We start from the raw sequence: 14,177 nt of genomic DNA, 5'->3' as shown, positions 1-14,177 counted from the left end.
CCACAGCTTTGGGATTACAGGCACAAGACACCTGGTGTCTTAGCGTCCTTAAATAAAACCCTGCGGGTGCAAGGGCTAGAGCTTTGTCAAGCTTCCACTACTGCTGGATCGACATCTCTTCCGCCCATGGCTTTTCCTGGGAACATCTCTGCGTCGCTGTAGACTCCACCATCTGGCCCACCTGGCTTTTGAGTTGGTGAATCTCACTGGGGGCTCTAGACAAACTAAGCATTGTGAAGTGCACTGGCTCCGTGCTTAACTTCATTTTTATCCCACCTACCTTCTAATAAAGAATGTTTTGGAAAGTAAGGGATCAGAGAAGGTTTCTACAGTTAGGGTGCATTATTAGGCCCGGTCCTTGTTTCAGCCTCCACTTAGCCTAACTAGAGGTACTTTTTCCTCTGGATGAGGAGGTTATCGTTATCCATCCCGTGGGATTGGCGCCATGAAGGGGCCACTAGGGGGCGCCCGGCGCCTCAGAATAGTCCACCTTTAGGCAACGAAGCTGGCAGGTCGCCAGGCCTGGTGCTGGAGACTCCGCTAAGGTTCCTGGAAGGCCTTCATCTGTCATTAATGGTTGGACAGAGAAGAGCACTGCCGGCCCCAGATGAGAGTGAGGAGGCCAGTCTGGGAGAAGGCAAGCAATTGAGAAGGCGGAAGGGGCAAGAAAAAACTGGAAAGGGTGGCAGAGCGAAAAGGAAGAGAGCAGAGGCCCAGAGGAGAGAAAAGAGCAGGGTGGGGGAAACGGGAGGTGCGTTTTGCAGGGCTGGGCAACTCCAGAGACAGCGGAATGCCACGTTTTTAAGGACCCTATGGTGCGTCCGGGGACAGGGAAGGAGCCGGTTTTAGGCATCTGTGTGCCTGAGGCTGGGTCTCCCCAGGGTCTCCCCAGACGCCTGTGCCAACCTGCTCGCTTCATACTTTTCCTGTTGCCTTAGACTCACAACTCACCGTGCTCACGTCCTTCTAGAAAACGAGGACCCGTGTTGGTGTCAATACCTCCCAGTGGAGGCAGGAGCGGAGGATGGAGAAAGTGGATTTGGGTCATCACTTCAGCCTTTTAGAATCACGCTACAGGCTGGGGGTAGTGGCTCACGCCTGGAATCCCAGCGCATTGGGAGGCTGAGGTGGGAGGATTGCTTGAGCCCAGGAGTTTGAGACCAGCCTGGACAATATAGTGAGAACCGCATCTCTACAAAAAGAATTTTCAAAAAATTGGCCAGGCGAGGTGGTACACACCTGTAGTCCCAGCTACTAGGGAAGCTGAGGAGCCTGGGAGGTCGAGGCTGCAGCGAGCCGTGATTATGTAACTGCACTCAAGCCCGGGCAACAGAGTGAGACCCCAGCTCTAAAGAAAAGCAAAAAGAATCACACTTTATTATTGATGATTTTGAATCATGAGATAATAAAAAAGGAAGGACCTTTTTTCCCACTTAAAGATATTAGCAATTATTATGGGCCCTTACTGTGTTCTAGTAATAGGTGTCAGCATTTAGAAATCTAATGCCGGCCAGGCACGGTGTAATCTCAGCACTTTGGGAGATTGAGGCAGGCAGATCACCTGAGATTAGGAATTCGAGACCAGCCTGACCAATATGATGAAACCCCATCTCTGCTAAAAAGACAAAAATTAGCCAAGCATGGCCTGTAATCCCAGCTACCCGGGAGGCTGAGGCAGGAGAAGCGCTTGAACCTGGGAGGTGCAGGTTGCAGTGAGCCAAGGTTGTGCCACTGCACTCCAGCCCAGGGAACAGAGTGAGATGGAGGAAAGGAAAGAAGGAAGGCAGGAAGGGAGGGAGGGAGGGAGAAAGGAGGGGGAGAGAGAAAAGAGGGGGAGGCAGAAGGGAGGAGGAGGGAGGGGAAGGAAGTCTAAAGCCATTTAAGACACTCAGCAACCTGATGAAGTAAGTGCTGTCGTTATCCCTATTGACAGAAGAAAATGACTCACCCAAAGCAACAATGCCAGCAAATAGTGAGGCTAAAATTAGGGACCCAGACAGTCTGACTTTAGAGCCTGCACTTAAGTAACTCAACTGAAATTAATGTCAGTTAAGTGACAGAACTGGAACTTGAATTTAGATCCCCTGTCTTCAAATTCTGTTGAATCCTCTGTACCACTGTTCTTAAGTTTTTTGGTCTCAGACCCCTTTATTCTCTAATTATTGAAAACTCTAAAGCATATTTCTGCAGGTTTTATGTGTCACTATTTACGGCGCTATAAACTAAAATAAAGTAAATATCTACTAATTCATTTGAAACACTAATAATAAACCCACTCCATGTAAACATAAACAACATCTTCATTAAAACATTATCGAAGCGGGGTGCAGTGGCTCACGCCTGTGATCGCAGCACTTTGGGAAGCCTGGGCAGGTGGATCACAAGGTCAGGAGTTCGAAACCACCTTGGCCAAGATGGTGAAACCCTGTCTCTACTAAAAATACAAAAATTAGCTGGACGCGGTAGTGAGCCCCTGTAATCCCGTCTACTAGGGAGGCTGAGGCAGGAGAATTGTTTGAACCCAGGAGGCAGAGGTTGCAGTGAGCTCAGATCGTGCCACTGCACTCCAGCCTGGGCAACAGAACAAGACTCCATCACAAAAAAAAAACGAAAAAAGAAAAGAAAACATTATTGAGAGAAAAAATGTTTCCATTTTCTGCTATATGTCAGTGTCATATTTGATATGGAAAACTTAATACAGAAAGGCCCAAAGTAAAGACAAAAACAAAATCACTTGAAATGCCATCGCTGAAGAGGGAATGACTGTGACTTTTGTTTTATATATTGTCCCAGCTTCCTGGGAAGATTCTGAATTCCAGACATCGTGCCTTCCAGACACTGAAGCAGTAACTTTAAACTGTGGCAATTTAAAAGTGCCTGTAAATATCATCGTAGGAAATCTTAAGGCTGTACCAGGACCTGGAGAGGGTGTCGGTGACCTTGATCACCTATTTCTAGACTTCACTGGAGATCACAGAGCTCAGAGCACATTCTGGTTTAGTGATAGTATAAGGCGCACGCCAAAGCCAAACTATCTAGCTACAGAAATTCTGTCTCCTGCCCCGGGAGCCAAGGCTAAGCCCTTCACTGCCTTATGCTAAATGTGCATTAAATTGCGGAGAGCAATTGGTGTTTCTCAGTGCCTCAAATTTGCACCTGCCTGTTTGATACCAGGAAAGGGTGTGGCCATTTCCTCTTGAACTTTGGGTTAGAGATAGCTGGGTATAAGGGGGTAGGGCTTGGGGAAGGTAAGCAAAAGCCCACCCAGGGTCATCAGCTGCCTGGTGGTATCTCCTGGCCAATCATTTCTCGTTCTGTGTCTCCCTGCCGCAGACCAGCTCTGAGCCTCCCAGGACACCACGTGATGCCTGCATTTCACTCCATGCCAAGTTCCACATGCCAGAGAGCTGTCGTGGAGCTTTGGCAGGGAGAAGTGTCTGGGCCAGTGGCCTGTGGCAGTTACTGCTCCTGGCTCTCACAGACTTGGTAGAGTTTGTAGGGGATCTAGAATTTACTGTGTCCCTAGAGAGGGGGTCAACAAATTGACAGAAGCCTGGGGTTAGAACAGAGAAGCCAGAGAGCACACAGTATTTATGGACAAAGGCAAATGGCTTGGACTATGATACCAACATCATATTCCCTTCCTCCTTGAAGAAAGGCCAGATGCCAGCAGTCTCTCACTGGTTTCTTCATGGGGCCTGGTAGTCTGCAGACCCCTCGTCATCAGATGCCACCTTGGGAAGAAATTGGATGGGAGGCCATGCAGGGAAGAAAGATGTCTGCCACATCAGTTATTTATCTGAAAGATACTGGGTTATCCAGAAAGAAAAAGCAACTGACAAGCCGCAAGCCTAAAAATTTTCTTTGTTATGCTGGGTCTGGTGGTGAGTACTCTTAAGAAATTTCAACCATGCGGGGCACAGTGGCTCACACCTGTAATCCCAGCACTTTTTGAGGCTGAGGCAGGCAGATCACCTGAGGTCAGGAGTTCAAGACCTGGGCAACATGGTGAAACCCCATGTCTACTAAAAAAAAAAAAAAAAAAAAAAATTAGCTGGACATGGTGGTGCACACCTGTAATCCCAGCTACTTAGGAGGCTGAAGTAGGAGAATCACTTGAACCCAGGAGGCAGAGGTTACAGTGGGTCAAGATTGTGCCACTGCACTCCAGCCTGGGTAACAGAGCGAGATTCCATCTCAAAAAAAAAAGTTACAACCAATTCCAGAGAATGGTTTGTTCTTTCTTAGAAACTTACTTCTTTTCATGTTGTTTTCTCTACGTGGTGACAAATGTAAGGTTTTAGTTTACAGAGAGCATAATGTGTCCCACCCCAAGACCTCACCATACAAACACCTGCTCTCTGCATTGGGTGGAAAGATCTTCCTTCAGCTGTTGGCTGTCAGCAACTTTTTTGCAGACTGGTTGAAGCTGGACAGGAATGGTAATCAGGGGCCGTGTGGTATTATCCATATGGCATATAATCAAAATTATGTTTTCACACAGGCAGAACAGATTCCAAGCAAGAACAGAAGCAGGATTCCAAGCAGGTCTCAGATCAGTTCCGGATCCTCATGCCAATGCCTTATATCCAGTTCCCCTGGCCGCGTTTTACATTTCAGCAAAAGGCGTGTCTTGCAAACCCAGCAGCGCTTATATGGCCAGTGTCATCTGAGAATGCAACGGGGTGATTTGTGGTGGGAGAGCTGTGTTAACCGGGCTCAAACTGCTATCCAATATCCCAAACGTAAACCTCTTCCTGCGGGCTTGAAAAAGAAGCCAGGGCTCTTAGAAGGTTCACTTTTCATGTGCTGAAGCCTTCCAATTTCTTGGTTGCAGCTGGGCATGCTCTAAAGCAGATGAGATACTCTGGGAAAGAAACAGGGTCCCCATCATCCATCCCGGATCGGGGTAGGGACAGCAGAGCCTTCCAGGGACAGCTCACCTGTCTCACCACCCCCCAGGGCTCGGCTGGGGATGGCAGGACCCCTGGACTGATTAGATTCTCCAGAAAGAGCTTCATCCAAAAAAACGACCTTTAGACTTCTATGTGTTTTATCCTCCCAGCCAAGCATCTTCTCACGAGTATTTATTAAACACCTACCATGCGCAGACACCGTGCTTGGACACACTTGCCAATTATTTCCTCGGAGTTTGTTTTCCAGGCAAAAGGAGGTGTTGATGGATTAGCCACAAGCCTTAGTGCTCTCCAAAGTGCTTCTTATGATTGGGTCTTGTAGGAAAATGCTTCATGTTGGTGACTCTTAAACCAATGCCCAGTGTTTATTTCTGATGGACAGAGATCGTGTGATTCGTGCCAAATAAAGACAGGAGCTGATGGGATTTTCGAGAATTGCAGGTTCTACTTTTGATATTTTCCCACAGTAGTTGGGAAGGAAGAGTCTCCCCAAATGAGAAAGAAGTTGGGTGGGAGGGGGTCCTGCAGCCTTGGCTTCCTGGGAGGCTCTTGGATGACTCACAGTGGGGGTAGGGAGCAGCCGCAGGCCGCTGCAGCCCTGGTTACTGCTACAAATTTATCTCCCCAACTACGGCCTCTCCATCTGTTCTACCCTCTAATTACAAATGCAAAAAATAGCTAATTTGCAATGGCATCATAAAGAGGAAAATCTAAGTGATTTAAGAGCCGCTCCGTGTTACGTGGAGCGTGTCTTACACACTCCAGCAGAGAGAAACTGCTTGTTCCCTGTGTTGGGAGAGTCCCCTCATCTCGGCCAGTTTCTGATTTGCCCTGACTAGGAGAATTATTATTAAAAGTTGCAAAGGGCAAGGAGCGGGTCCTGAGAATGTTCCACCCCCACCACAATCGCTTCTGTCAGAAAGGAGGCCAGCCACCATGGTTACAACTCAAGGCCAGTAATCTGCCTTGATCTCTAGATTATTTCAACTTCTTGGCAAAATATATGATGTGGACACAGTACTATGAGCCAAACTATAATACAATTATTTTCTTTTTAACCAGGCATGGTGACTCACACCTGTAATCCCAGTGCTTTGAGAGGTCGAGGAGTGGAGATCACTCGGGGCCAGGAGTTCAAGAACAGGCTGGGCAACACAGGAAGACACCTATCTCCACAAAAATGTTTAAAAATTAGCCAGACATTGGCTGGACAGGGTGGCTCACACCTGTAAACTCAGCACTTTGGGAGGCCGAGGCAAACAGATCACTTGAGGTCAGGAGTTCAAGACCAGCCTGCCCAACATGGTAAAACCCTATCCCTCCTAAAATTCCAAAAAAAAAAAAAAAACTAGCTTGGTGTTATGGCAGGCACCTGTAATCCCAGCCACTTGGGAGGCTGAAGCAGGGGAATTGCTTGAACCCGGCGGGTGGAGGTTGCAGTGAGCCGAGATTGTGCCGCTGTACTCCAGCAACAGAGTGAGACTCAATCTCAAAAAAAGAAAAAAAATTAGCCAGGTTTGATGGCTCGAGCCTGTAATCCCTGTTACTTGGGAGGCTGAGGTGACAGGTGGAAGTGAGAGGATCACTTGAGCCCAGGAGTTGGAGGTTGCAGTGAGCTGTGACGGTGCCACTGCTCTCCAGCCTGAGTAATACAGTAAGACCCTGTCACTAAAAATAAAATTTTTAAAAAAATGAAATAAAAGTTATTTTCTTTTCAGTTGTGCCAGTGATGAAATGATGAGAATGATGGTGCTCAGGATATCCTACCCCAAAATACAGCACCTTGGCACACTGAATATTTTCAGCTGAAGGAACTTGAGAAACAGCAGAAGGAAGAAGCCTCCCTGGCCTTTCCCTGCCCTCTCCTGAAGACCGTCATGTGAGAGGTGCCCTTCCTATACCTGGAGGAAAGGAATATCCTTATCTGTGAAGACAGGGTCACAGGAAGGAATCTGAACAGGGTGGCTGGGTTTCCCCAGCTTATTCCTATTATTTCAGTCTCTTTTACCTGATCCATTTCTCCAGAAGTGTCCACTCTTCATCAAGTCTGCCATAAAAACAGTGTTAGCTCTTTCTGATGGGGTCTTCATTTTCTTTTGAAGGCTTTCTTGTCATGTAAAACTTACTAAATAAATTTATATGTTTATCTGTGTATTGTTAATCTGTGTTTTGTTACAGGGACCTCAGCCATGTACCTAATATGGGTAGAGGAAAAAGATGTTTCTCTCCTACAATGGTTTATCATGAATTATCTCAGTAAGGGGATGTACAAAGGTCTGTGCACATGCAAAGTCATAGATGTGAACTTTCTTTTCTTCCTCTCCTCCTCCTCCCTGTCTTCTAGCTCTCCTCCTCTACCTTCTATCTCTAACTGCCGAAGACCTTATCAATCACTGTAGCAGCAGCAGCAGCACCATGCAGAAGAAAGAGTGATTTAGAGTCAGGGCTGCCTCTAGATTTCTGTTGTGCTTTGCCACTCAGTGGTTATGTAAAAACAGAGCAGGTGACATCCTCCCTGAGCCTCAATTCCCTTAGGTGGGAGGGATCAATTAGCACCTGCCCTGCCTCTCTGACCCAATCTTTTAGTTAACAGGTGAGAAAACAAGGCCCAGAGAGGCACCTGGCTTGGTCTCATGGCTAAGATCCTGCAGGGCTAAGATGAGAGCCTGGCCCTTGTATTTAACCCCTGCAGTCACAGGGACCCAGGAGGTGTTAGATATACTTTTGGGATCCAGGACTGTGCTGGCTGCTGGAGGAGGGTGGAGGAAGGGTGTGGGGTGGGGAAGGCACAAGCTCTGGTGGAAACCACAAAACAACAAGACACTTTCTCTGCTTTTGAGGAGCACGGTGGTTCTCTTCATCCCTCCCTTAGGAGTAGAGGAACTGCTTGACAGGTTCATCTTGCCCACTGCCCAGATCGAACCAATTTGTCAAAACAGGGGAATTGCAATAGGGAAAGAATTTGATACACATGAAGCTGGCTAAACAAGCAACCAGAGTTTTATTATTACTCAAGTTAGCCTCACCTAAACTTTGGAAGCTAGGGTTTTCTGAAGATACTCTGATGGGCAGGGGGCCAGGGAATGAGGAATACTAATGGGTTGGGTCGGGGATGAAATCGTAAGGCACCGAAGCTGTCCCATTTGAATCTCATGTTGAAATGTGATTCCCGGTGGGGCGTGATTGGATTGTAAGAGTAGATCACTCATGAAGGGGATCTCTTTGGTGATAAGTGAGTTCTCACTCTGAGCCCACCCAAAATCTGGTTGTTTAAAAGTGTGTGGCCCTACCCACCCCACCCCCCATCACTCCTGCTCCTGTTCTCACCATATGATACACCTGCTGCCCTTTCATCTTCTGCCGTGATTGTAAGGTTCCCGAGGTCCTCACCAGAAGCAGATGCTAGAGCTGTGCTGCGATGGCCTGCAGAACTGTGAGTCAATTACACCTCTTTTCTTTATAAATTACCCAGCGTCAAGTATTTATTTATAGCAATGCAAGAATGGCCTAACACAGCCTGAATGACTCCTGGGCCATAACTCCTAATCTTGTGGTGAATTTGTTGGTTTTACAAAGATGGTCTGGTCCCCAAGCAAGGAGGGGGTTTGTTTGTGGCTAGGCCGTTATCATCTTTGTTGCAAAGTTAAACTAAAAACTAGCTCGGAGATGAGAAGCAAGATGGAGTTGGTTAGGTCAGATTTCTTTTACTGTCATACTTTTCCTATGTCAAATTTGTCTTACTGTCATAATTTTTGCAAATGGGGTTTCAAGTAGGAAAATAACTTCCCTGAGAGTGCTGAGCCCTGTTCTGAATCAGCATTGCCAGGAGCTTATAAGAAAGATCTGAGGCAAATCCCTTTGGTTCTCTGGACCTCAGTTTTTCCCTTGCTGTAAAATAAGGTTGAACAGAATGGGCACTAGGAATCCTTCAAGCTCTAAAACTCTATTATAACATTATTGAATCTAATGGTAGCACTGGTCTTTGTTTCATTACCAGCAGCTCTGAAACGCTCATTTGCTCTAGGAACCCTTTGCTTGCTGTAAGAATATTATGACTTGTTATTTCTATCTTTAGTGATGGTATCTATGCAATAGGGAAAATAACAAAAGTTCTTTCTGGAAAAGTTAAAAATTAAAAAAAAAAAAGGATCATTCATATACATGAACTCTGAATAAGCCATAAGTAGATTATTTGAAGCAGAGAGAAATAATCTATTTTCTAGGACAATATAATCCCTTTTAGGTGAATTCTTAGTGTGATTATCAGATGATAAGTTCTTCAGAGTTGTTTTGCAAATAAATTATGCAAGAGGGGAGGCGGTGTAGTGAGAGGGTAGGTTCCACTGGTTGATAAGACATAGTCCTCAGATCAATAGCTTGGTGCACACCCATATTTGCAGGAGAGCTCATTCAAAAATCTTGGATTACATGATACAGGATGGAACTACATCAGAGTTAAACACCTAGACTAGGCTGAACTTTGTAAAAACAGCTGCCATCACAAATGTTTAACATGTAAAGATAAGTACTGGACTGTTTCTTCCCTTGCTCATTTTTCCATCATTTTGTGTAAGAAAAATGTCTTCATAACCTTGCATACTGTTCACTTGTGTTCAACACATGCTGGGGAAACTGAGCCATAACTTCTAATCACATTGTCTATACCGCAAGTTTCCATACCTACCCTCTTTCTGCTCCAACTGCATGCACACCTAGGAGACTGTTCCAGAAGCTCAGTGATACTGTCTAGAGCAGTTCAAACAGGAGAACAAGTTTTTTGTTTTTTTGAGATGGAGTCTCGCTCTGTCACCCAGGCTGCAGTGCAGTGGCATGATCTCAGCTCACAGCAACCTCTGCCTCTCGGGCTTAAGTGATTCTCTTCTGTTTCCTCAGCCTCCCAAGTAGCTGAGATTATAGGTGCCTGCCACTGCGTCCTGCTAATTTTTGTATTTTTAGTAGAGACAGAGTTTCGCCATCTTGGCCAGGCTGGTCTCAAACTCCTGATCTTGCGATCCACCTGCCTTCACTTCCCAAAGAGCTGGGATTACAGGCGTGAGCCACCAGGCCCAGCTGCTTTCTTCTATTTTTAATTTAAAGATTAGCATAAGTTTTCTATTTTTAATTAGAGATTTGAGAGTTCAAACACCTTTAAGAAAGATTTTGAAATTAGAGGAGGGCAAATCGTGTCTGTTATTATTTGCTCTCTGCCCTTAGGCATTTTGCCCCAGAGGCTTGGGTGGGGCTGGTTTGGACTTGCCTCTGCAGACACGTTGGACCTGCTGTCCAAGAGTTCCTGGTTAATACAGAAACGCTGTCCTGAGATGCACAGAATCGCTGGGACAGGTGTTTCAGAAAACATTCAGCATAGAAGAAAGATTGGCAAACACAGACAAAGAAATCAAGAGTCTTAAACACCACCCTTCATCCAGGAAACAGGAAGGGAAATTTCTACTTTTGTTTGGAATTCTCAGGGTTTTGGAACCTTTCAGAAGCAATACAGAAAAAAATGACAAAACAAAAGAAATAGAGCATTTTCTTTAAAAGGGAAAAAAACTGTTGACCACTCATCCTCTTATCTAGAGAGTGGAGAAAATCAAAGGGCTTTTTACTTTTCATTTATATGAGTGAGGAAAGCCTTAGTTTTAACTTGTTGCTTTTAGTGGAAGAAAGAAGTTTTCAGATTGGATCCACAGACTGACTTTTTGGAATAGACGTAGCTTCCTTTAATTCTATCAGAAAATAATTCTTTTCTATTATAACTCTATTTGAAAGCAATATATTTTTAGACACTAAACAGAACGTTTGAAGCTGTGACCAACTGGTTTTTGGCGCAGTCCACGAGTTCAGGTGTTATGTGGGTGGAGTTCTGGACACGATGCTCCGAATACAATACCCTGGCATTTGAGAAAACAGCAGAAGCAAGATCTCTCTCACCTCCTTCTTGCCCTTCTCCTCTGAAGCAGGTAAAAAGGCCTTCACCTGAGAAGTTCCCACCCTATACCTGTCTTTATCTCTGAAGAACAGGCACACAGAGAAGACTCTGAACAAATAGGTCTTGCTGACTTTGTAACCACAGGACCAGCCCAAACTGGGCCTAGTCTGTTGATAACAAAATGTCAAGTTACTTTTTAGGTAAAGCAGGCCCAAAAAGTATGGGCATGCACCATAGACAAAGCTTTGACTCTAACAACACGTGGAACCAATGATTCCTCCTCTCAGAACCAAAAAGACCAGGACACGACAGAACCTGAGTGCTGGAACTCTTCCAGAAAATCTGGGGTGAAAATCTGCCTCAATATCCCTGTGATGGTTAACATAGAGTGTCAACTTGATTGGATTGAAGGATGCAAAGGATTGTTCCTGGGTCTGTCTGTGAGGGTGTTGCCAATGATTGACATTTGAGGCAGTGGACTGGGAAATGACCTACCCTCAGTTGGGTGGGCACCATCTAATCGGCTGCGATCATGGCTAGGATAAAAGCAGACAGAGGAATGTGGAAGGACTTGACTTGCTGAGTCTTCCTGGCTCCATCTTTCTCCCATGCTGGATGCTTCCTGCCCTCAAACATCAGACTCCAAGTTCTTCAGCTTTTAGACTCTTGGACTTACACCACTGGTCTGCCGGGGACTCTCTGGCCTTCAGCCACAGACTAAAGGCTGCACTGTTAGTGTCCCTACTTTTGAGGTTTTGAACTCAGACTGGCTTCCTTGCTCCTCAGCTTGCAGACAGCCTATTGTGAGACTTCACCTTGTAACCATGTGAGTCAATATGCCTTCATAAACGCCCCTTCCTATATACACCTACCTGTTAGTCCTGTCCCTTTAGAGAGCCCTGACTAATACAGTACCTTATCATAAATGGTCAAACTTGAAGCAATCCAATCAGACCCTGTCAAGCCAAGATTCCTAAATCATTTCCCATTCCCTCTGATCCCTTAAAACTTGCCCCAGAACCCACATCGCAGAGACAGAGTGGAGCCAATCTGGCTGATTTTGCACTAAAGCCTTTCTTTTCTCAAAAGCTGGTGCCATAGTTGTTGACTTCTGTGAACATTGGACAGTGAGCCTGTTTTCTCGGTAACTTCTCCCCACAGTTTATGAAAATTAGATCATCCCCCCCCACCCCCCCACCCCCCATCTGTGATTATACTTCACAACTATCTACTGAATTATCCATCAGACTTAGCATAAAAATAACAGGCTTCTCTTTGTCTTTCAGTTTTCATTTCCTTATGAAGGCTCCGATGCTACTTAAAACTAACATTAAATAAAGTTGTATGCTTTTATCTTGTTAATCTCTTCTTTGTGATAGGGCCTCAGCCACGAATCCAGCCATGGGAAAAAAAGACATTTCCTTTTCCCCTACAGTATTTTCTTGTACTCAGGCACAGAGACCAGAACCTGAGTGAAAAGGCCTCCTCCTTAGCTGTAAATGACACAGCGTAAAATAAGTTGTTTGCTCTTGACACGTAGAAATCCAATCAGAGCAATGCCAAGAGCACATTCTCTGGTTAATCTGACATGACTAATTCAACTAAACTGGATTTAAAAAAATAACTTTAAAAGTAGATTGCATCCCAGTTGCTTCCATCTGAACCATCCTCATTTCCTGTTCCTCTGCATTTTCTATTCCTGCTCTCTCCCCTCCTAGAATTCTGACCTAGCTTTCCATAACACCCCAGTGAACTGGAGGAGCTTTCTGGGTAATTAGCATGCAAATGAGCATTTCAATGCACAATCATAGACAAGCCTTCAACGCTCCTGCTGAGGAATTGATTTTGTTAGAGGGCCTGGAGAAGGTGTGTTTTTCATTTAGACATGCTTGTGTGGCTATGAACACAAAGGGTAAATTCCATCTAGGCAGTAATTGATAAGGAACCATACGTGAAATGAGAATATCACCATAGCAGGTAAAAAAAAAAATTCTTTGCTTTGGATTGGTCTGTTAGATACTAGCTAAGAGATGAGGACATCTCAAGGAATATTAATTTTGAGGAATTCTTTTTTTCATGTATTTAAAATATTGTCATAAAGGAATTTATTTTAAAAAGCTTCAAATTACCTGCAAAATGACCGTATTGGAGAAGCTTATTCGATTATACAAAATTTATTGTATCTAAGTGTGACTCCTTTAAAAATGAGAGAATAGAGCCTTTGTTCCTTCCTCTTTTTGTCTTTTACTGGAGAGAGGTTAGTAAAGGTTTACTCTGGTGGCATTTGGAAATGACATTGGGCTTGCCATTTTCTTTGGTAAACAGTTCTGCTTGGAGTGCCTAAAATATATGTCCTTAAGGTCTGATTTCCCTGGATTTCAGATGAGTTTTTAAAATTTGGTTTTTTGATGGTGAAATATTGTTCTTGTCTGTGTTCATATTTCATGGCTGGGATGACAGTTTCTGTTACTTCTGAATGAGACTGAGCAAGGCAGATTTTGCAGCTCATGTGTTGCAGGGAGCTACAAGCTTTGGGAGCCATCTTTTGGCAAGAAAGTGATTGCCTGAAATATGAGCTCTCTGCCTTTTTCAACAAGGAGAGCTGAATTGACCCATGGGATGGCGGAGGTAGGGAGGGGAGTTTTGAGGATGAAAATGCACTTCCTCTTAGCATCCGGAACTATCAGAGGCCTGTGAACCAGAGCAACTCCATCTTGAACAGGAGCTGTGTAAAATAAGGCTGAGACCTCCTGGGCTGCATTCCCGGATGGTTAAAGCATCCTGAGTCACAGGATAAGATAGGAGGTTGGCACAAAATGTAAGTGATAAAGACCTTGCTGATACAGCAGGATGCAGTAAAGAAGCTGACCAAAACCCACCAAAACCAAGATGGTCACGGGAGTGACCTCTGGTCATCCTCACTGCTCTACTCCCACCAGCGCCATGACAGTTCACAATTGCCATGGCCACATCAGGAAGTTACCCTACATGATCTAAAAAGGGGAGGCATGAATAATCCACCCCTTGTTTAGGATATAATCAATAAATACCCGGACAAATGGGCAACCAGCAAACCCTTGGGGCTGCTCTGTCTGTGGAGTAGCCTTTCTTTTGTTCCTTTACTTTCTTAATAAACTTGCTTTCACTTGACTCTATGGACTTGCCCTGAATTCTTTCTTGCACGAGATCCAATAACCCTCTTTTGGGGTCTGGATTGAGACACCTTTCCTGTAAGAGAACTATCTATGAGTACATCTTTTTTCTTTTCTTTTTTTTTAAGCCTATAAGGGGATGCAATGATAACAGTAGTTAGTTACCTCTGGTCCTGG

At 45.0% G+C, this 14,177-nt stretch overlaps 1 long non-coding RNA gene across 2 annotated transcripts in view; it reads left to right on the top strand.

The window, feature by feature from the left end:
* Window positions 1–7,062, top strand: part of LOC103794127 (uncharacterized) — a 112,118-nt gene extending 105,056 nt beyond the window's left edge. For both annotated transcript variants that reach the window (XR_013520423.1, XR_621392.5), the window contains one exon: window positions 5,979–7,062. This is a non-coding gene — a long non-coding RNA (uncharacterized LOC103794127). The remainder of the gene's footprint in view (window positions 1–5,978) is intronic.
* The last annotated feature ends 7,115 nt before the right edge of the window (window positions 7,063–14,177 follow it).

This window comes from Callithrix jacchus, chromosome 7, assembly GCF_049354715.1.
Source record: "Callithrix jacchus isolate 240 chromosome 7, calJac240_pri, whole genome shotgun sequence".
NCBI lineage: Eukaryota > Metazoa > Chordata > Mammalia > Primates > Cebidae > Callithrix > Callithrix jacchus.
Note: the sequence above shows the minus strand (reverse complement) of the source record. Positions and strands in the feature narration are given on the sequence as shown.